Source organism: Triticum aestivum, chromosome 4D (genome assembly GCF_018294505.1).
Source record: "Triticum aestivum cultivar Chinese Spring chromosome 4D, IWGSC CS RefSeq v2.1, whole genome shotgun sequence".
In the NCBI taxonomy this organism is placed as follows: Eukaryota; Viridiplantae; Streptophyta; class Magnoliopsida; order Poales; family Poaceae; genus Triticum; species Triticum aestivum.
This window is the reverse complement of record NC_057805.1, coordinates 281107899-281129532: the sequence shown is the minus strand read 5'-3', so window position 1 is coordinate 281129532 and position 21634 is coordinate 281107899.

The window sequence follows — 21634 nt, the reverse complement described above, 5'->3', positions numbered from 1 at the left end:
GCCGGGACAACTTATCTAGCACCATTAGGGCTGCCACCCTCGAGCCTGAGAGTCCCGATGCCATCAACCACATTGGGACCAAAGCTCGGGAGGCGCCTCCATGGTGGCATGTAGATCTTATTGAAGACCGGAAGCATACAAAATCAGAAGAGAATCAGAAGACGACGATCCTCGGCAAGATCCTTGCCGAGGATACCCACGAGACCCCCGGCAAGCCCCTTGCCGGAGACAGTCACAATGCCACGGCAAGACCCTTGCCGGGGCCCCGGCAAGACTCTTACCGAAGACATCCGTGGGGCCGCAGCCAGGCCCACATCTGCCAAGATTCCACCGCCGTTCCCATGCAACTGCCAGCCCAACAGCTAGGCGAGCACCTGCGTGGCGGCGTGCAGCCTCTAGGCCAACTCAGCAAGCACCTGCATGGTGGCATGCAGATCTTCGTGAAGACTCTACCACCACGCCAACTCAGCAGCCTGCCAGCCTGCGTAGCGCTGCATGCCTTGTTAGCCTGGACACGTGCCGGAGCAAGGCGGAGCGGCGACGGACGGGACGGACCTCGTTACCGCCCCCGATAAAGCAAGTGGACACCTAAGTAGCGCATCTAATGCACTTTGTCCTGTAATGACATGTGATAAGCTTGTGCAATGTACAACTTTACACCTCCTGTGTGCAACTGTGGCAGCCCCTTTGCCTATAAAAGGAGGCCCGCGGCATACTGGGAGGGGATTCGGATATTTTGGACGACGCACACACCGTAGCTAGTTCGAGAGCTCATGAACACTCAAATATACACCAAAGCAGGACTAGGGTATTACGCATCCTCGCGGCCCGAACCTGGGTAAACAATCTTTGTGCTGGCTCCTAGACCCGCTCTTTTCACAACCCCGCGCCCGCCAACCGTTGAAGGGATTCCAGTGATCCCATAGGTGCCGTTTTCCCCGACATCTTTGGCGCTCCAGGTAGGGGGCGCAGTTGTGAGAATCCGGTCTAGCAGCTAGTCTAGCAGTTCTTCATTACCATGGCTCCAAGAAGAAGGGGATCACAGCGATCGGCTCGTCCAGGGCCGGCCCGTCCGCGCCAGCGCGAGCAGGCAGCCGGGTGCCCACGGATGGCGCCGGTGAAGGAAATATGCCCTAGAGGCAATAATAAAGTTATTATTTATTTCCTTATATCATGATAAATGTTTATTATTCATGCTAGAATTGTATTAACCGGAAACATAATACTTGTGTGAATACATAGACAAACAGAGTGTCACTAGTATGCCTCTACTTGACTAGCTCGTTGATCAAAGATGGTTATGTTTCCTAGCCATAGACATGAGTTGTCATTTGATTAACGGGATCACATCATTAGGAGAATGATGTGATTGACTTGACCCATTCCGATAGCTTAGCACTCGATCGTTTAGTATGTTGCTATTGCTTTCTTCATGACTTATACATGTTCCTATGACTATGAGATTATGCAACTCCCGTTTACCGAAGGAACACTTTGTGTGCTACCAAACGTCACAACGTAACTGGGTGATTATAAAGGTGCTCTACAGGTGTCTCCAAAGGTACTTGTTGGGTTGGCGTATTTCAAGATTAGGATTTGTCACTCCGATTGTCAGAGAGGTATCTCTGGGCCCACTCAGTAATACACATCACTATAAGCCTTGCAAGCATTGTAACTAATGAGTTAGTTGCGGGATGATGTATTACGGAACGAGTAAAGATACTTGCCGGTAACGAGATTGAACTAGGTATCGAGATACCGACGATCGAATCTCGGGCAAGTAACATACCGATAACAAAGGGAACAACGTATGTTGTTATGCGGTCTGACCGATAAAGATCTTCGTAGAATATGTGGGAGCCAATATGAGCATCCAGGTTCCGCTATTGGTTATTGACCGGAGAGGTGTCTCGGTCATGTCTACATAGTTCTCGAACCCGTAGGGTCCGCGCGCTTAACGTTACGATGACGGTTATATTATGAGTTTATGTGTTTTGATGTACCAAAGGAGTTCGGAGTCCCGGATGAGATCGGGGACATGACGAGGAGTCTCAAAATGGCCGAGACGTAAAGATCGATATATTGGACGACTATATTCGGACTTCGGAAAGGTTCCGAGTGATTCGGGTATTTTTCGGAGTACCGGAGAGTTACCGGAATTTGTATTGGGCCTTAATGGGCCATACGGGAAAGGAGAGAAAGGCCCCAAAGGGTGGCCGCACCCCTCCCCATGGACTAGTCCGAATTGGACTAGGGAGGGGGGCGCCCCCTTCCTTCTTTCTCCTTCTCCCTTCCCTTCTCCTATTCCAACAAGGAAAGGAGGAGTCCTACTCCCGGTGGGAGTAGGACTCCCCCCTTGGCGCGCCCTCCTCCTTGGCCGGCGGCCTCCCCCTTGCTCCTTTATATACGGGGGCAGGGGGCACCCCATAGACACACAATTGATCTATTGATCTCTTAGCTGTGTGCGGTGCCCCCTCCACCATATTATACCTCGATAATATCGTAGCGGTGCTTAGGCGAAGCCCTGCGTCGGTAGAACATCATCATCGTCACCACGCCGTCGTGCTGACGAAACTCTCCCTCAACACTCGGCTGGATCGGAGTTCGAGGGACGTCATCGAGCTGAACGTGTGCTGAACTCGGAGGTGCCGTGCGTTCGGTACTTGATCGGTCGGATCGTGAAGACGTACGACTACATCAACCGCGTTGTGTTAACGCTTCCGCTTTCGGTCTACGAGGGTACGTGGACAACACTCTGCCCTCTCATTGCTATGCATCACCATGATCTTGCGTGTGCGTAGGAATTTTTTTGAAATTACTACGTTCCCCAACAGTGGCATCCGAGCCTGGTTTTATGCGTTGATGTTATATGCACGAGTAGAACACAAGTGAGTTGTGGGCGATATAAGTCATACTGCTTACCAGCATGTCATATTTTGGTTCAGCGGTATTGTGAGATGAAGCGGCCCAGACCGACATTACGCGTACGCGAGACTGGTTTCACCGTTGCGAGCACTCGATGCTTAAAGGTGACTGGCGGGTGTCTGTCTCTCTCACTTTAGTTGAACCGAGTGTGGCTACACCCGGTCCTTGCGAAGGTTAAAACAACACCAACTTGACAAACTATCGTTGTGGTTTTGATGCGTAGGTAAGAACGGTTCTTGCTAAGCCCATAGCAGCCAAGTAAAACTTGCAACAACAAAGTAGAGGACGTCTAACTTGTTTTTGCAGGGCATGTTGTGATGTGATATGGTCAAGACATGATGCTATATTTTATTGTATGAGATGATCATGTTTTGTAACCGAGTTATCGGCAACTGGCAGGAGCCATATGGTTGTCGCTTTATTGTATGCAATGCAATCGCCATGTAATTGTTTTACTTTATCACTAAGCGGTAGCGATAGTCATAAAAGCAATAGTTGGCGAGACGACAACGATGCTACGATGGAGATCAAGGTGTCACGCCGGTGACGATGGTGATCATGACGGTGCTTCGGAGATGGAGATCACAAGCACAAGATGATGATGGCCATATCATATCACTTATATTGATTGCATGTGATGTTTATCTTTTATGCATCTTATCTTGCTTTGATTGACGGTAGCATTATAAGATGATCCCTCACTACATTATCAAAGTATAAGTGTTCTCCCTGAGTATGCACTGTTGCGAAAGTTCTTCGTGCTGAGACACCACGTGATGATTGGGTGTGATAGGCTCTACGTTCAAATACAATGGGTGCAAAACAGTTGCACACGCGGAATACTCAGGTTAAGCTTGACGAGCCTAGCATATGCAGATATGGCCTTGGAACACTAAGACCGAAAGGTCGAGCGTGAATCATATAGTAGATATGATCAACATAGTGATGTTCACCATTGAAAACTACTCCATTTCACGTGATGATCGGTTATGGTTTAGTTGATTTGGATCACGTAATCACTTAGATGATTAGAGGGATGTCTATCTAAGTGGGAGTTCTTAAGTAATATGATTAATAGAACTTAAATTTATCATGAACTTAGTACCTGATAGTATCTTGCTTGTCTATGTTAATTGTAGATAGATGGCCCGTGTTGTTGTTCCGTTGAATTTTAATGCGTTCCTTGAGAAAGCAAAGTTGAAAGATGATGGTAGAAATTACACGGACTGGGTCCGTAACTTGAGGATTATCCTCATTGCTGCACAGAAGAATTACGTCTTGGAAGCACCGCTAGGTGCCAGGCCTGCTGCAAGAGCAACACCAGAAGTTATGAACGTCTGGCAGAGCAAAGCTGATGACTACTCGATAGTTCAGTGTGCCATGCTTTACGTCTTAGAACCGGGTCTTCAACGACGTTTTGAACGTCATGGAGCATATGAGATGTTCCAGGAGTTGAAGTTAATATTTCAAGCAAATGCCCGGATTGAGAGATATGAAGTCTCCAATAAGTTCTACAGCTGCAAGATGGAAGAGAATAGTTCTATCAGTGAGCATATACTCAAAATGTCTGGGTATAATAATCACTTGATTCAACTAGGAGTTAATCTTCCGGATGATAGCGTCATTAACAGAATTCTTCAATCACTGCCACCAAGCTACAAGAGCTTCGTGATGAACTATAACATGCAAGGGATGAATAAGACAATTCTCGAGCTCTTCGCAATGCTAAAGGCAGCGAAGGTAGAAATCAAGAAAAACATCAAGTGTTGATGGTTGACGAGACCACTAGTTTCAAGAAAAGGGCAAAGGGAAGAAGGGGAACTTCAAGAAGAATGGCAAGCAAGTTGCTGCTCAAGTGAAGAAGCCTAAGTCTGGTCCTAAGCCTGAGACTAAGTGCTTCTACTACAAAGGGACTGGTCACTGGAAGCGGAACTACCCCAACTATTTGGTGGATAAGAAGGATGGCAAAGTGAACAAAGGTATATTGGATATACATGTTATTGATGTGTACTTTACTAGTGTTTATAGCAACCCCTCGGTATTTGATACTGGTTCAGTTGCTAAGAGTAGTAACTCGAAATGGGAGTTGCAGAATAAACAGAGACTAGTAAAAGGCGAGGTGACGATGTGTGTTGGAAGTAGTTCCAAGATTGATATGATCATCATCGCACACTCCCTATACTTTCGGGATTAGTGTTGAAACTAAATAAGTGTTATTTGGTGTTTGCGTTGAGCATGAATATGATTTGATCATGTTTGTTGCAATATGGTTATTCTAGAGAATAATTGTTGTTCTGTTTACATGAATAAAACCTTCTATGGTCATACACCAAATAAAATGGTTTGTTGGATCTCGATCGTAGTGATACACATATTCATAATAATGAAGCCAAAAGATGCAAAGTTAATAATGATAGTGCAACTTATTTGTGGCACTGCCGTTTAGGTCATATCGGTGTAAAGCGCATGAAGAAACTCCATACTGATGGACTTTTGGAATCACTTGATTATGAATCACTTGGTACATGCGGACCGTTCCTCGTGGGCAAGATGACTAAAACACCGTTCTCCGGAACTATGGAGAGAGCAACAGATTTATTGGAAATCATACATACAGATATATGTGGTCCGATGAATATTGAGGCTCGTGGCGGATATCGTTATTTTCTCACCTTCACAGATGATTTGAGCAGATATGGGTATATCTACTTAATGAAACATAAGTCTGAAACATTTGAAAAATTCAAAGAATTTCAGAGTGAAGTTGAAAATCATCGTAACAAGAAAATAAAATTTCTACGATCTGATCGTGGAGGAGAATATTTGAGTTATGAGTTTGGCCTTCAGTTAAAACAATGTGAAATACTTTCACTACTCACGCCACCTGGAACACCACGGTGTAATGGTGTGTCCGAACATCGTAACCGTAATTTATTAGATATGGTGCGATATATGATGTGTCTTACCGATCTACCACTATCGTTTTGGGGTTATGCATTAGAGACAGCTGCATTCACGTTAAATAGGGTACCATCTAAATCCGTTGAGACGACATCTTATGAACTGTGGTTTGGCAAGAAACCAAAGTTGTCGTTTCTTAAAGTTTGGGGTTGCGATGCTTATGTGAAAAAGTTTCATCCTGATAAGCTCAAACCCAAATCGGAGAAATGTGTCTTCATAGGATACCCAAAGGAGACAGTTGGGTACACCTTCTATCACAGATCCAAAGGCAAGACATTCGTTGCTAAGAATGGATCCTTTCTAGAGAAGGAGTTTCTCTCAAAAGAAGTGAGTGGGAAAAAAGTAGAACTTGATGAGGTAATTGTACCTGCTCCCTTATTGGAAAGTAGTTCATCGCAGAAACCAGTTTCTGTGACGCCTATACCAATTAGTGAGGAAGTTAATGATGATGATCATGGAACTTCAGATCAAGTTATTACTGAACCTCGTAGGTTAACCAGAGTGAGATCCGCACCAGAGTGGTACGGTAATTCAGTTCTGGAGGTCATGTTACTTGACCATGACGAACCTACGAACTATGAGGAAGCGACGATGAGCCCAGATTCCGCAAAATGGCTTGAGGCCATGAAATCTGAGATGGGATCCATGTATGAGAACAAAGTATGGACTTTGGATGACTTGCCCGATGATCAGCAAGCCATAGAAAATAAATGGATCTTCAAGAGGAAGACGGACGCTGATAGTAGTGTTACTATCTACAAAGCTAGACTTGTCAGAAAAAGGTTTTTGACAAAGTTCAAGGTGTTGACTACGATGAGATTTTCTCACTCGCAGCGATGCTTAAGTCTGTCCGAATCATGTTAGCAATTGCCGCATTTTATGAAATCTGGCAAATGGATAAACAAAACTGCATTCATTAATGGATTTATGAAAGAAGAGTTGTATATGATGCAACCAGAAGGTTTTGTCAATCCTAAAGGTGCTAACAAAATATGCAAGCTCCAGCGATCCATCTATGGACTGGTGCAAGCATCTCGGAGTAGGAATATACGCTTTGATAAGTTGATCAAAGGATACAGTTTTATACAGACTTGCGGTGAAGCCTGTATTTATAAGAAAGTGAGTGGGAGCACTACAGCATTTCTGATAAGTATATGTGAATGACATATTGTTGATGGGAAATAATGTAGAATTATTCTGCAAAGCATAAAGGAGTGTTTGAAAGGAGTTTTTCAAAGAAAGACCTCGGTGAAGCTGCTTACATATTGAGCATCAAGATGTATAGAGATAGATCAAGACGCTTGATAAGTTTTTTCAATGAGTACATACCTTCACAAGATTTTGAAGCAGTTCAAAATGGAACAGTCAAAGAAAGAGTTTCTTGCCTGTGTTACAAGGTGTGAAATTGAGTAAGACTCAAAGCCCGACCACGGCAGAAGATAGAAAAAGAATGAAAGTCATTCCCTATGCCTCGGCCATAGGTTCTATAAAGTATGCCATGCTGTGTACCAGATCAATTGTTTACCCTAAACTGATTTTGGCAAGGGAGTACAATAGTGATCTAGGAGTAGATCACTGGACAACGGTCAAAATTATCCTTACTCGAATAAGGATATGTTTCTCGATTATGGAAGTGACAAAAGGCTCATCGTAAAGGGTTACGTCGATGCAAGTTTTGACACTAATCTAGATGACTCTAAGTCTCGGTCTAGATACATATTGAAAGTGGGAGCAATTAGCTAGAGTAGCTCCATGCAGAGCATTGCAGACATAGAAATTTGCAATATACTTACAGATCTGAATGTGACAGACCCATTGACTAAAATTATCTCACAAGCAAAACATGATCACACCTTAGTACTCTTTGGGTGTTAATCACATAGCGATGTGAACTAGATTACTGACTCTAGTAAACCCTTTGGGTGATGGTCACATGATGATGTGAACTATGGGTGTTAATCACATGGTGATGTGAACTATTGATGTTAAATCACATGGCGATGTGAACTAGATTATTGACTCTAGTGCAAGTGGGAGACTGAAGGAAATATGCCCTAGAGGCAATAATAAAGTTATTATTTATTTCCTTATATCATGATAAATGTTTATTATTCATGCTAGAATTGTATTAACCGGAAACATAATACTTGTGTGAATACATAGACAAACAGAGTGTCACTAGTATGCCTCTACTTGACTAGATCGTTGATCAAAGATGGTTATGTTTCCTAGCCATAGACATGAGTTGTCATTTGATTAAAGGGATCACATCATTAGGAGAATGATGTGATTGACTTGACCCATTCCGATAGCTTAGCACTCGATCGTTTAGTATGTTGCTATTGCTTTCTTCATGACTTATACATGTTCCTCTGACTATGAGATTATGCAACTCCCGTTTACCGGAGGAACACTTTGTGTGCTACCAAACGTCACAACGTAACTGGGTGATTATAAAGGTGCTCTACAGGTGTCTCCAAAGGTACTTGTTGGGTTGGCGTATTTCAAGATTAGGATTTGTCACTCCGATTGTCGGAGAGGTATCTCTGGGCCCACTCAGTAATACACATCACTATAAACCTTGCAAGCATTGTAATTAATGAGTTAGTTGCGGGATGATGTATTACGGAACAAGTAAAGAGACTTGCCGGTAACGAGATTGAACTAGGTATCGAGATACCGACGATCGAATCTCGGGCAAGTAACATACCGATGACAAAGGGAACAATGTATGTTGTTATGCGGTCTGACCGATAAAGATCTTCGTAGAATATGTGGGAGCCAATATGAGCATCCAGGTTCCGGTATTGGTTATTGACCGGAGAGGTGTCTCGGTCATGTCTACATAGTTCTCGAACCCGTAGGGTCCGCACGCTTAACGTTACGATGACGGTTATATTATGAGTTTATGTGTTTTGATGTACCGAAGGAGTTCGGAGTCCCGGATGAGATCGGGGACATGACGAGGAGTCTCGAAATGGCCGAGACGTAAAGATCGATATATTGGACGACTATATTCGGACTTCGGAAAGGTTCCGAGTGATTCGGGTATTTTTCGGAGTACCGGAGAGTTACCGGAATTCGTATTGGGCCTTAATGGGCCATACGGGAAAGGAGAGAAAGGCCCCAAAGGGTGGCCGCACCCCTCCCCATGGACTAGTCCGAATTGGACTAGGGAGGGGGGCGCCCCCTTCCTTCTTTCTCCTTCTCCCTTCCCTTCTCCTATTCCAACAAGGAAAGGAGGAGTCCTACTCCCGGTGGGAGTAGGACTCCCCCCTTGGCGCGCCCTCCTCCTTGGCCGGCGGCCTCCCCCTTGCTCCTTTATATACGGGGGCAGGGGGCACCCCATAGACACACAATTGATCTATTGATCTCTTAGCCGTGTGCGGTGCCCCCCTCCACCATATTACACCTCGATAATATCGTAGCGGTGCTTAGGCGAAGCCCTGCGTCGGTAGAACATCATCATCGTCACCACGCCGTCGTGCTGACGAAACTCTCCCTCAACACTCGGCTGGATCGGAGTTCGAGGGATGTCATCGAGCTGAACGTGTGCTGAACTCGGAGGTGCCGTGCGTTCGGTACTTGATCGGTCGGATCGTGAAGACGTACGACTACATCAACCGCGTTGTGTTAACGCTTCCGCTTTCGGTCTACGAGGGTACGTGGACAACACTCTCCCCTCTCGTTGCTATGCATCACCATGATCTTGCGTGTGCGTAGGAATTTTTTTGAAATTACTACGTTCCCCAACAGCCAAAGACGTGGCCCGCGAGCGTCCACAACGTTCTGGCGATCGGAGCCAGGCGAGCGGCGTCATCCCAATCCGAGACGATGAGCCACGTGCCGCTGGGTCCGCGGGTGGGGCCGTTCTGCCCACGGGCGGCGCAGCAACCTCTACGGCACCCCAGCTGGCGCCCGCGCCGCGCCCTTCCCAGGTTGCGCGCGATGAGCAGCACTGCGATGCCGGAGCCCCCGGGCACCGCCGCGGGAAGAGCCGTGTGCGCCACTCACAGGACGAACCAGGCCGGCATGCGCGCTCAGACGCCGGTGCAGGCGGCGTGCGACCGCGAGACCACGACAGAGCCCTTTCTAACCCGGTTAGAAGTCAGAGCGCGTCATGGTCTACGCAGGTCTCGCCGCCACCTACACCAACGGAAGCGCTGGCGCGCGTGTAGCTGCTCCTCGACTTCCCCCCTACTGCGGAGAAGCTCGACGAGTGGAGAGCCACCATCCGAAGCCTTGTTGGCTTCGCCAACAAAGACGAGCCGCTCCTGGCGGGGCCCTCGCACCGGCGTCCCGACGAGCCGGTGCATGCCGGCGGTGGGGGGATCAGAGACCCTGCGACCACGGTGCACTCTCCCCCCCCCCCGCAGCCGCGGCATGAGCCACTGGCCCGTCGACCCGACGTCGGTGACAACTTTTCCATGGCGTCATCTGACCCGCGGACACGCCGCGACCAACGTCAAGTCCTTCAGGAGCGGGCCCAGGAAGACGCTCGAACTACCATTGAACGACGACGGGAGACGCGTCATCAGTCAGATCGGCGTGCAGGGCCCATTATGGACCACCCGGCGCCGGGGGGGCCGGGCGACCTGCCTTACGAGGTGGGTTGTCCGGCCTTTACCCGAGAGCTGCGGCAGTTCCAGTGGCCCTCCCACCGCACGTTCAAGCCCGATGTTGGCGAGAAGTGCAACGGCAAGACCCACTCGTCGGAGTTCCTCAGCATCTACACCATCGCGATGCAAGCTGCTGGAGCTCGCGACGACAAGGTGCTTGCAAATTACTTCCCGTTGGCACTCAAACCCAACGTCATGTCATGGTTGATGCACTTGCCAGTGAATTCCATTTCTTCTTGGTCGGATTTGTGTCATGAGTTTGTTGGCGCCTTCACTGGAGGCCACCAAGCTCATGGCCAGGCGAGAGATTTGCATATCATCCCCCAGAAGGAAGGCGAAAACCTGTGCAAGTACATACAGAGGTTCAGCCAGGTGCAGTACAACATCCCAGATGTTCATCCCGCCGCTGTTATCAGCGCATTCCATCAGAATGTGCGCAACCGCAAGATGTGTGAAGAGTTGGCAATGAACAAGGTCAAAGATGTGGCTGAACTCTATGTTCTGGCTGATAGATGTGCTTGAGCTGAAGAGGGGAGGAAGTACCCCGGCAAGGACGCCGGTGCAGAAACCGACTCCACAGACTAAGACGCCGCCGCCCCGACAAAGAAAGGTCGGCGCCACAACAGGAAACGCAAGGGCAAGACTGTGCTTGCCGTTGAGGGATCCGGCGAGCCCGGCACCGCCAAAAAGGCCAAGGCTGACGACCCCAGCAAGGAGGTTGCCGGGTGTGCAGCCTGCTTGGCCCTCGCAGCCGCCAGCAAGCCAGGGGGCTCCGACAAGCAGTACTGCAAGATCCACCGCACCAAGGGCCATGACCTCCAGAACTGCCGACAAGTTGAGCTGCTTGCAGAAAAGCAGAAGGTTGAATATGAAAGGCGAGACAAAGAGAAGGGTCAGGATGGTGCTGAGGGATCCGGCAAGAAGCGTGGCGGCCAAGGGGGTCGCCGCGGCAAAGATAACCAACAAGAGAGGCCCGCTCGAGGCCGCGACAAGAAAGAGGAGGATGATGATCACGAGGAGGACGACGAGTCCGGCGAGCACGAGTTCCAGAAGGCTATGGAGGCCATGTGCATCGACGGTGGCGCCTCGTTGCACACCTGACACCGTCAGCTGAAGCAGTGGGCGCGTGAGGTCACTGCGGCGGAGCCGTCGTTCGATGCCCAGAAGCCACTGAAGTGGTCCCGCACGCTTCATCGTTTTTGACACCGAGGATCACCCTGACCACACAACTGCGGCCCGGTGTTTGCCGTTGTTGGTTTCACCAACAATACGCAACCTCAAGGTGACCAAAGTGCTGGTTGACGGTGGGGCCAGTCTGAATTTGATATCGGCCGCTGTGATCAAGAAGCTGCAGATTCCTGATGGACACCTCGAAGAGACGGGCACGTTTCAAGGGGTCAACCCGGGAAGGAGCCAGCCTAAATGTAAAATCACGTTGTCCGTTACGTTTGGGGGCGAGCTAAACTATAGGACATAGAAGATCATCTTCGATGTCGCCGAGATCCCCTTGCCATACAATGGGATCCTTGGCCGCCCAGCGCTGGCCAAGTTCATGGCGGCGTCACACTACGCCTACAACACGTTGAAAATGCCGGGGCCGCTGACCATCATCACCATCCCCTCTGACAAGAAAGACGCGCTCATCTGCGCCGACCAACTCTACCGAGAGGCAGTTGGAGCAACTGCCGCCAGGGCACTTGCTCCTGCCGCTGAAGCTCCAGGGAGGAAGAAGGCCGGCAAGACCTCTTCCGGCAAGACCTCTTGCACCCACTCCGGTAAGCGCACCTCTTCGGAGTGTTGTGCTCCCGTTGAGGACATGCCAGAGAGCTCCACCGGCAAGAGCGAAAAGTCCAAGGCTGCACCACCAGAAACCAACAAGGTGTCCGTCAAGGAGGACGGCACGGGCGGGGCTTTCACTATAAGCTCCACCCTCGACAGCAAATAGGAAAGCGCGCTCGTCGCCTTCCTGCGGACGAATGTCGATGTATTTGCATGGCAAGCATCTGACATCCCCGGCGTTGCCAGAGAGGTGATTGAGCACCATCTTGCTGTCTGTCCTCACGCGCGGCCCATCAAGCAAAAGGTCAGGAAGCAAGCTTTGGATCGGCAAGAGTTCATCATCGAAGAGATCAGGAAGTTGGAGGCGGCAGGCCTGGTAAGAGGAGTACTCCACCCCACGTGGTTTGCCAATCCGGTGGTGGTGCGTAAGGCAAACGGGAAGTGGAGGTTGTGTATTGACTATCAGACATCAATAAAGCCTGTCCAAAGGATCCTTTCCCTCTGCCACGCATCGACCAGATTGTAGACTCGACTGCTGGGTGTGACCTGCTATCATTCCTTGATGCCTATTCAGGGTACCACCAGATCTTCATGATGAAGGAAGATGAAGAGAAGACTGCGTTCATCACCCCATGTGGTACGTACTGTTTTGTACGAATGCCTTTCGGGTTGAAGAGCGCTGGTTCGACGTTTGCCCGAGTAGTCCAGATTGGTTTTGAGCCCCAGCTATATAGAAATATGGAAGCTTATATGGATGACATAGTGGTCAAAACCAAGGACATGGCCACACTCGTGCAAGATTTAGAAGAAACATTCGCAAACCTGCGCAAGATCAACCTCAAGCTCAACCCAGAGAAGTGCGTGTTCGGTGTCCCCTCTGGCAAACTTCTCGGGTTCTTTGTGTCTCAACGCGGAATCGAAGCAAATCCGACAAGATCCAAGCGATTGAGCAGATTGAGGCACCGAAACGGGTCAAAGACGTGCGTAGGCTCGCCGACTGCATTGCTGCCCTGAGTAGGTTCATCTCCAAATCTGCTGAGAGCGCCCTCCCCTTTTTCAAAGTTCTGAAAAAGGCGGGTCCAGTAAAATGGACTCCGGAGGCAGAGGAAGCACTGCAAGATTTGAAGAGGTACCTCTCCTCCACGCCAATACTAGTCGCGCCTAAACCACGAGAGTCGTTGCTGCTGTACTTAGCAGCAACGAATCAAGTGGTCAGTGATGCGCTGGTGGCGCAGAGGGAGCCTGAGGGAGAAGCAGCAGTTACAGTAGAGCCGTCGGGTGGCGGGCCGGAGTCTTCCCCGGCAGAGCCTGACGCCGGCAGACCAGAACCGCCGACAAGGCCCGAACCCGGTGAGGCAGAGCCTGAGCGGATGGGCGAAGTGGGACATAAGTAGAAGATGGTGCAGCACCTAGTGTATTTTGTCAGTTCCCTCTTGCAGGGGGCTAGGTCAAGATATTCTGGAATGCAGAAGCTGCTTTTCGGCCTTCTCATGGCCTCGAGAAAGCTGCGCCACTATTTCCAAGCGCACGAGATCACCGTCGTCACCCGCCTCCCTTTGCAACGGATTTTGCACAACCCAGATGCGACAGGGAGGATTGTGGAGTGGGCATTGGAGCTGTCGAGCTTTGGCCCCAGGTTTGAAAGTACTTCAACGATCAAGAGCCGAGCTTTGGCAGAGTTCATAGCAGAGTGGACCGCAACGCCCGACGAGGAGATTCGAGAGACCGCCCTTCCCGACAAGGGGACGAGCAGTGAGTGGGTTATGTATTTTGATGGAGCTTTCTCATGCCAAGGTGCTGGTGCCTGCGTGCTACTCGTTGCACCCACCGAAGAGCACCTCAAGTATGTAATCCAGATGCACTTCCCCCGGGAAAAATCAACGAACAATACAGCGGAGTACGAGGGGTTGCTTGTTAGTCTCAGGATCGCGGCAGACCTCAGAATCAAGAAGCTCATCATCAGGGGTGATTCGCAGCTCGTCGTCAAGCAAGTCAACAAAGATTACCAGAGCCTGTTGATGGAGGCCTACGTGAATGAAGTGTGGAAGTTGGAAGAACGTTTCGATGGCCTACAGGCAGAACATGTTCCCCGAGCGGAGAACAGCATTACCAACGACCTGTCGAAACGCGCTGCCCTCAAGTTGCCTGTGGAACCAGGTACCTTTGTACTTCAGTTAATACAACCATCCGTAGAGCCATCAGCAGGGCAGAACAAGCGAAGGAATACAAGCCCCGGCAAGTACCTTCCCGCTGAGCTCCCAGTAGCCGCCGGCAAGGAGGTTGCCGGGTACCCCAAGCTTGCCGAGGGGCAACTACCTCCGACGGGGCCCCAGGCCCTGACCGTAGAGGCAGCTGCCCCTGCGGCCAAAGATGTGCCTTTGGTCCTTACCGTCGAGCCCCAGGCTTCGGCATGGGTGCAACCCACTGTCCGTTTCCTCCAAACAGGAGAGCTCCCCGAGGAGCATGGAGAAGCAGAGAAAGTAGCCCGTCGGTCCAACATGTACTAGTTTGTGGATGATACCCTGTACAGAAGGAGGCCAAACGGAGTCAGGTTCAAGTGCATTCCTCGAGAGGACAAACTAGAGCTCTTGGCAGAGATACATGGAGGTATGTGTGGCTCCCACATAGGGTCAAGGGCCCTTGCCGGCAAGGCATTCCGGCAAGGTTTCTTCTAGCCCACAGCCCTCCAGGATGCAGCTGCGCTAGTAACCAAGTGTGAAGCATGTCAGTTCCATTTGATGAAGCTTCATCAACCAGCTCAAGCCCTTCAAACAATCCCTCTCTCCTGGCCATTTTTGGTCTGGGGGCTCGACATACTGGGCCCCTTCCCCCGTGCTGTCGGGGGCTTTGAGTACTTGTACGTCGTAATCGACAAGTTCACAAAGTGGCCCAAAGTGGAGGCGGTGAGGAAGGTGACAGCACCGTCAGCCGTCAAGTTCTTCAAGGGGCTAGTTTGCTGTTTTGGTGTGCCGAACAGGGTCATCACCGACAACAGCACGCAGTTCACAAGCCACACCTTCATGCAATACATCCAGGACCTCGGTAGCAAAGTCTGTTTCGCTTTGGTGGCCACCCACGGAGCAATGGCCAGGCGGAGAGGGCAAACACTGAAGTACTGCGAGGCCTGAGGACGAAGACTTTTGATAGGCTGCACAAGTGTGGAAGGCACTGGATTGATGAGTTGCCGATGGTTCTTTGGTCGATCAGAACGATGCCAAATCGAGCCACCGGCCAGACACCATTTTCCCTGGTATACGGGGCAGAAGCAGTTCTCCCCACTGAACTCACATATGGGTCACCTCGAGTGCTTGCTTATGACGAGATTGAGCAAGAGCAGTTGTGGCAAGATGACGTGACGCTCCTTGAGGAAGATCGTCTTCGGGCGGTTGTGTGAGCTGCACGCTACCAGCAGGCCTTGCGCCGCTATCATAGCCGCAAGGTTCATGCCTGAATCCTTGAGGAAGGCCACCTTGTTCTTCGGCGCGTTCAGACGGCCAAGAATTCCAACAAGTTGACGCCGAAGTGGGAAGGCCCTTATCAGGTAATACGAGACACCAGGCCTGGCGCAGTCCGCCTGGAGACCGAAGATGGTATCCCAGTGAGCAACTCCTGGAACATCGAACATCTTCGTAAGTTTTACCCATGAGGCGCGGTTGCCAGGCCTCCCGGCAAGCCACCTTTTGTACAAGCCTTGCCGATGAGGCATGTAACCCTTTGTACAAATCCAGGCGTAGACCCTGAGCATAAATAAATGAAGCACTGGCGCCCTAAGTTTTAGCATGCATGCTAGGTTAAGTCTCTCTCTGGTAGGGTTGATAGTGCCCGACGGCAACTAACCCCTAGCATAGAGGTCGGGTGTGTGTCTTTCCGTCCTTTCCAGTCTTTTCTTTGGTTCGCAGGCTGCACAGGCGTTTCTACTAAGCCATTTAAGGGCAGGGAGACAGATCGACATCCCTGACCCCGGCAAGCCATTACCGGGGGGCTGCAGACTCAAGCATCCGACCGCGGCAAGCCAAGGCTGCCGGGGGCTGCAGATCCAGGTGCGGCAGGTGAAGGCAAAAAAGAGGCGACAGGGAACGCGCCGATGGAGAGCATGACGAGGAAGGCCCTCGGCAGGGCGCATGGCCGGGGGGGAAGGCGACGCGGTCAGTCCGAGTCGGTGTCCTCCCGCCTGACGCCCTCGTCGTTGTTGTCGATGTCCTCCTCATCACTCCCGCTTGAGGAGGAGTCTTCATCATTGGAGGAGCTCTCCACGCAACACTTTAGGCGAGTTCCCAAGTCCCCAAACACCTTGACGGAGAACAGGCCGTTCTCCATTAGTTTGAAGTAGAAAACGAGCCCCTCCGACAGGCTGTGGGCACAAGCAAAGGTCTTCCATCCGCGATGAAGATACATGATGTGAGGGGCGGGGAAGTCGACATCAACCCACGTGTTGCCATTCCCGCAGCCCATCATATGCAACCTCAGAGTCTGTGGCGGGTCAAGCTCCATCTCCAGAGCGAACGGAGTGGGGAGACGAAGACGACAGTGCACCGGCCGGTGCAGCCTGATGATGAACTCGCGGGGCTGGTCCCCGATGTGGCCCTCCATTGGGGGAGGGGCCGCTGGTGGAGGCAGGGCCGGTGCGCCGCCCCGTCCCCCTCTTCCACGAGTGCCACGGCGACCTCAGCCTCGCCCCCTCCCCCTTCCTCTCGCGGCCGGCTCCACCGCCACGAGCTCTTGGGAAGGACGGGCGCGCTATCGAGCAGAGACCCTCGTCGCTGCCATCGAAGTCCGGCGCGCCCTCTCGCCATAACAGAGGAAAGGAAAAAGCCAAGTTGGAGGGAGATGAATGACGGAGGGTTAAGGGGTGCCCTCCCCCTCCCCTTCTTATAAAGGGGCGGGGCCAGGGCTCAGCCGCCCAGCTTAACCAATCCAGCCACCTGAGGCGCAGGGAATCGAGACCGACCCGCTGCTCCAATCAGCGGCGACCCGGTTCCCCACCTCGTCATTTAAGGCCCGTGCCCCCCCCCCCACATCCACCGCTTACGATCTTCGAGGCATGGGGGACATGTGGCGAGCAAACCAGAATTGAGAAGACGAGTGAGGCGACCGTTTTCCACCCCGTGATCATGGGGCATAGGCGCCTTGAAGGCCACGACTCGAGTCCAGTTAGTAAATGAGCCGCACCCCTGCGTTTTCCTCTTTTTTACAGGGAAGGCGCGAGCCGCCTCTTTACTGCGATGTGATGCATGAGGGCGGCAACCGCCCCACGCATGACCCCCACGTCATGCATTCAACGCGGGTCGTGGGGAAGCGCAAGCGGGCGAGGGAGTTACTGCGGTAAAAACTCCACCGCACGCGCGCCCGCGCACCGTTCTGGGCCTGGCCCAATAACGCTCCGCGCTCATATGTGGCCCAGGCCCGGGGGCTCCTGTCGGTGTACAAAAGTAGGGGTCCCTTTTTGCACCCCTATACTTGTGCGCGGGCAGTCGCAGCCCGACGCCCCTGGCCACGCTTGGCGGGGCAGAGGAAGCAAAGGCACAAGACAACTAGATCAACGGCAAGACAGAAACACAAGGAGCAGAAGGGCGAGGTGGACGCCCCCCCCCCCCACGCGCGGCAAGGCCCTTGCCGGGGCGGCCTCCACAGCCCCGGCAAGAGCCTTACCGGGACAACTTGCCCAGCACCAGCAGGGCTACCACCCTCGAGCCTGAGAGTCCTGATGCCCTCAACCACATTGGGACCAAAGCTCGGGAGGCGCCTCCATGGTGGCATGCAGATCTTTGTGAAGACCAGAAGCATACAAAATTAGATGAGAATCAAAAGACGACGATCCTCGGCAAGATCCTTGCCGAGGATACCCACGAGACCCCCGGCAAGCCCCTTGCCAGGGACGGTCACAACGCCACGGCAAGACCCTTGTCGGGGCCCCGGCAAGACTCTTGCCGAAGACATCTGCGGGGCCGCAGCCAGGCCCACATCTGCCAAGATTCCACCGCTGTTCCCATGCAACTACCAACCCAACAGCTAGGCGAGCACCTGCGTGGCGGCGCGCGGCCTCTAGGCCAACTTAGCAAGCACCTGTGTGGTGGCATGCAGATCTTCGTGAAGACCCTACCACCACGCCAACTCAGCAGCCTGCCAGCCTACGTGGCGCTGCATGCCTCGTTGGCCTGGACACGTGCCGGAGCAAGGCAGAGCGGCGACAGACGGGACGGACCTCATTACCGCCCCCGATAAGGCAAGTGGACACCTAAGTAGCGCATTTAATGCACTGTCCTGTAATGACAGGCGATAAGCTTGTGCACTATACAACTTTCCACCTCCTGTGTGCCACTGTGGTAGCCCCTTTGCCTATAAAAGGAGGCCCGCGGCATACTGGGAGGGGATTCGGATCTTTTGGACGACGCACACACCGTAGCTAGTTCGAGAGCTCAAGAACACTCAAATATACACCAAAGCAGGACTAGGGTATTACGCATCCTCGCGGCCTGAACCTGGGTAAACGATCTTTGTGCTGGCTCCTAGACCCGCCCTTTTCACAACCCCGCGCCCGCCAACCGTAGAAGGGATTCCAGTGATCCCATAGGTGTCGATTTCCCCCCACAGCTACAAAAGCTTCGTGATGAACTATAATATGCAAGGGATGGATAACACAATTCCCAAGCTCTTCGCAATGCTAAAGGTTGCGGAGGTAGAAATCAAGAAGGAGCATCAAGTGTTGATGGTTAACAAGACCACTAGTTTCAAGAAGAAGGGCAAAGGGAAGAAGGGGAACTTCAAAAAGAATGGCAAGCAAGTTGCTGCTCAAGTGAAGAAGCCCTAGTCTGGACCTAAGCCTGAGACTGAGTGCTTCTACTACAAAGGGACTGGTCACTGGAAGCGGAACTGCCCCAAGTATTTGGCGGATAAGAAGGATGGCAAAGTGAAAGGTATATTTGATATGCATGTTATTGATGTGTACCTTACTAATGCTCATAGTAGCGCCTGGGTATTTGATACTGGTTTTGTTGCTCATATTTGCAACTCGAAATAGGGGCTACGGATTAAACAAGATTGGCTAAGGACGAGGTGACGATGTGCGTGGGAAATGGTTCCAAAGTTGATGTGATTGCCGTCGGCACGCTACCTCTACATCTACCATCGGGGTTAGTTTTAGACCTGAATAATTGTTATTTGGTGCTAGCGTTAAGCATGAACATTATATCTGGATCTTGTTTGATGCGAGACCATTATTCATTTAAATCAGAGAATAATGGTTGTTCTATTTATATGAGTAATATCTTTTATGGTCATGCACCCTTGAAGAGTGGTCTATTCTTGTTGAGTCTCAATTATAGTGATACACATATTCATAATATTGAAGCCAAAAGATGCAAGGTTAATAATGATAGTGCAACTTATTTGTGGCACTGCCGTTTAGGTCATATTGGTGTAAAGCACATGAAGAAACACCATGCTGATGGGTTTTGGAATCACTTGATGCTTGCGAACCATGCCACATGGGCAAGATGACTAAGACTCCATTCTCCAGAACAATGGAGCGAGCAACAGACTTGTTGGAAATAATACATACTGATGTATGCGGTCCGATGAGTGTTGAAGCTCGCGGCGGGTATCGTTATTTTCTGACCTTCACAGATGATTTAAGCAGATATGGGTATATCTACTTGATGAAACTAAGTCTGAAATATTTGAAAAGTTCAAAGAATTTCAGAGTGAAGTGGAAAATCATCGTAACAAGAAAATAAAGTTTCTACGATCTGATCGTGGAGGAGAATATTTGAGTTATGAGTTTGGTCTTCATTTGAAACAGTGCGGAATAGTTTCGCAACTCACGCCACCTGGAACACCACATCGTAATGGTGTGCCTGAACGTCGTAGCCACACTTTATTAGATATGGTGCGATCTATGATGTCTCTTACTGATTTACCGCTATCGTTTTGGGGTTATGCTTTAGAGACGGCTGCATTCACGTTAAATAGGGCACCATCTAAATCCGTTGAGACGACACCATATGAAATGTGGTTTGGCAAGAAACCCAAGTTGTCGTTTCTTAAAGTTTGGGGCTGCAATGCTTATATGAAAAAGCTTCAACCTGATAAGCTCGAACCCAAATCGGAGAATTGTGTCTTCATGGGATACCCAAAGGAGACAGTTGGGTACACCTTCTATCACAGATCTGAAGGCAAGATATTCATTGCTAAGAATGGATCCTTTCTAGAGAAGGAGTTTCTCTCGAAAGAAGTGAGTGGGAGGAAAGTATAACTTGATGAGGTAATTGTACCTTCTCCCGAATTGGAAAGTAGTCCATCACAGAAATTAGTTCCAGTGATTCCTACACCAATTAGTGAGGAAGCTAATGATGATGATCATGAAACTTCTGATCAAGTTACTATCGAACCTCGTAGGTCAACCAGAGTAAGATCCACACAAGAGTGGTACGGTAATCCTGTTCTGGAAGTCATGTTAATTTACCATGACGAACCTACGAACTATGAGGAAGCGATGATGAGCCCAGATTCCGCGAAATGGCTTGAAACCATGAAATCTGAGGTGGGATTCATGTATAAGAACAAAGTGTGGACTTTGGTTGACTTGCCCGATGATCGGCAAGCCATAGAGAATAAATGGATCTTCAAGAAGAAGACTGACGCTAACGGTAATGTTACTGTCTACAAAGCTCGACTTGTTGCAAAAGGTTTTCGACAAGTTCAAGGAGTTGACTACAATGAGACCTTCTCACCCATAGTGATGCTTAAGTCTGTCCAAATCATGTTAGCAATTGCCGCATTTTATGATTATGAAATTTGGCAAATGGATGTCAAAACTTCATTCCTTAATGGATATCTTAAAGAAGAGTTGTATATGATGCAACCAGAAGGTTTTGTTGATCCAAAAGGTGCTAACAAAGTGTGCAAGCTCCAGCGATCCATTTATGGACTGGTGCAAGCCTCTCGGAGTTGGAATGTACACTTTGATAGTGTGATCAAAGCATATGGTTTTATACAGACTTTTGGAGAAGCATGTATTTAGAAGAAAGTGAGTGGGAGCTCTGTAGCATTTCTAATATTATATGTGGATGACATATTACTGATCGGAAATGATACTGAATTTCTGAATAGCATACAAGGATACTTGAATAAGAAATTTTCAATGAAATACCTCGGTGAAGCAGCTTATATATTGGCCATCAAGATCTATAGAGATAGATCAAGACGCTTAATTGGACTTTCACAAAGCCCATACCTTGATAAAGTTTTGAAGAAGTTCAAAATGGATCAGTCAAAGAAAGGGTTCTTGCCTGTGTTACAAGGTGTGAAGTTGAGTCAGACTCAATGCCCGACCACTGCAGAAGATAGAGAGA